Source organism: Manacus vitellinus, unplaced genomic scaffold (assembly GCF_001715985.3).
Source record: "Manacus vitellinus isolate BGI_N305 unplaced genomic scaffold, ASM171598v3 scaffold_64_pilon, whole genome shotgun sequence".
Taxonomy (NCBI): Eukaryota; Metazoa; Chordata; class Aves; order Passeriformes; family Pipridae; genus Manacus; species Manacus vitellinus.
Genome location: NW_021940718.1, coordinates 1,194,810 through 1,196,950, shown reverse-complemented (window position 1 = coordinate 1,196,950; position 2,141 = coordinate 1,194,810). Strand labels below are relative to the sequence as shown.

Genomic DNA, 2,141 nt, shown 5'->3' with positions numbered 1-2,141 from the left:
CCTACAGCCCTCACCTACAACCCTCACCTACAGCCCTCACCTACAACCCTCACCTACAACCCTCACCTACAGCCCTCACCTACAACCCTCACCTACAGCCCTCACCTACAACCCTCACCTACAGCCGTCACCTACAGCCCTCCCCTACAGCCCTCCCCTACAGCCCTCCCCTACAGCCCTCACCTACAACCCTCACCTACAGCCCTCACCTACAACCCTCACCTACAACCCTCACCTACAGCCCGGCTCCCGCATCCCGGCGGGACCAAATCCATCACCTCGGGCAGGTCGCGGCTCTCGAAGCCGCCGTGACGGAATAAAACTGGAGCTGCCGACCCTGGAGAGGCGCCTTGGCCCGGGGAAACCGCAGAGCTACAAATCACCGGGAGGCGAGAACAGCGGGAAAACAACCGGCTCCGGAGCCAGGATGGATGGGCAGAGCTGGGGCTGCTTATGCAAGAGGCTGCACATGGCATGGAGAGCCTGGCAGAGCGGGAAGGGATGGGCTCAGGCTATAAATACATCCCCTGGGAGGGGAGAGGAGATATTTCAGCTAAAGGAGGCTGCCGGTGTGAGGATGGATGGGGATAAATTGGCCACGGATAGAGAGCAGGTTTAGATTGGATATTAAGAAGAAATCCTTCCCCGGGAGGGTGGGAGGACCTGGCACAGGTTGCCCAGAGAAGCTGTGGCTGCCCCATCCCTGGAAGTGTCCAAGGCCAGGTTGGAGCAACCTGGGCTAGTGGAAGGTGTCCCTGCCCATGGCAGGGGTGGAACTGGATGGGCTTTGAGGTCCCTCCAACCCCAACCATTCTGGGATTCTGGTGCAGAACTGGGTCTGTCCCCATCACAGGAAGCTCTGTGTTTCCCCTAGGCCAAGCTGCCACCCCGTCCCAGACCCCTTTGGAGATCCCCAATCCTGCTCCTACCACTCCGGAGCACACACCAGGCTCTCAGGAGCAAATCCCAGCTCCCTGTGGAGCCGAGGCTCACCCAGCCAGTTGTGCAAGGACAACTGTGATGGGCCCCGACTCCCTGAGCATCTTCCAGCCTCCAGCTCCCTGAACCCAAGGGCAGCCAAGGCTCTGCGGGGACGTGAATTACGGGAGCGGTGCCGGAGCCGCCGCGGGAGCCGCCGCCTGCCGCGTTATTTACGGCCCTCGGGAAAAACACGGAGCTTTGGAAGCGCTTCCTCCAAGGGGAAAGCGTCGACCTGTGCCAGCGGGAGCCTCGAGCTGAGGCTCCTGCACTGGACAAGGCAAAAATGACGGTACAGATGTTGTGTGACAGCAGCTGCCAGGCGGGTCGGGCCCATTTAATGCCAAGGCTGAGTCCAGGAGGTGCCTCCGGAGCCGAGCCCGGAGGGACAGGCAGGGTGGGAAGAGGCAGCGTGGCTCCATCTTCTCTCCCTTGGCTCTAAGAGGACTTCCTTCGGCATCCTCTCCAGAAGGAGCAGGGCTTTGTCACCCCAAAGTCCCCTCCCTTATGGCTGTGGGGTGCCCTGGGCTCCCTGCCCAGAGCTGTGCCTGGATAAATAGGAATTCCCACACTGGGCAACCACAGCCATAAAGCAAGTGCAAACTCCACCTACAGAGCCCACAGAAAATAGGAAGTGCCACCTCCTGAGAGCTGCCCACAGCTCCCAGATGCCAAGTGGAATAACGGATCAACCCTCTGCTCCCTGCAGCAAACAACACCCGGCCACCCACAGCCCTCTCCTGCTGGGAACTGGGGCGAGGAGCATCCCGGGGGAAACTGAGGCACTGAGGGGTCTAGGGACCCCAAAAGCAGTATAGGGACCCCAAAAATGCAACCAGCTCCCGTGAGCTGTTCCACAGGTCGCTCCCTGCAAACCCCAAGCAGACCCGAGCTCACCTCCCGTTGGCTCCCACTCAGCACCGGGACGGTTCGCGGGGCACCCTCTGCACCACACTGGGACCTGCTGACTCAGCACCAACAGGGAGATTTTCACCGGAACGAGCCGTTTTCCTGCCGGGAAGGGCCCCGCGACCCCATTGTTCACGGAGGGGCTGCTCTCGGCGCGCGGAAGAGGCAAGTCTTGCCCCGAGGAGCAAACACGAGCCTGAAATAACCCACTTCGCTTCCTTCCTGTCGCTGAAGTTTCCAGCCCGGCTCAGGGC

At 61.0% G+C, this 2,141-nt stretch overlaps 1 protein-coding gene across 1 annotated transcript in view; it reads right to left on the bottom strand.

Annotated features, from left to right (window-relative positions):
• TNFAIP8L1 (TNF alpha induced protein 8 like 1) overlaps positions 1-2,061 on the bottom strand; it is a 4,416-nt gene extending 2,355 nt beyond the window's left edge. The window contains exon 1 of the mRNA XM_008933351.4: positions 1,876-2,061. The gene's annotated coding sequence lies outside the window, so the exon portion shown is untranslated. The remainder of the gene's footprint in view (positions 1-1,875) is intronic.
• Between the last annotated feature and the right edge of the window lie 80 nt (positions 2,062-2,141).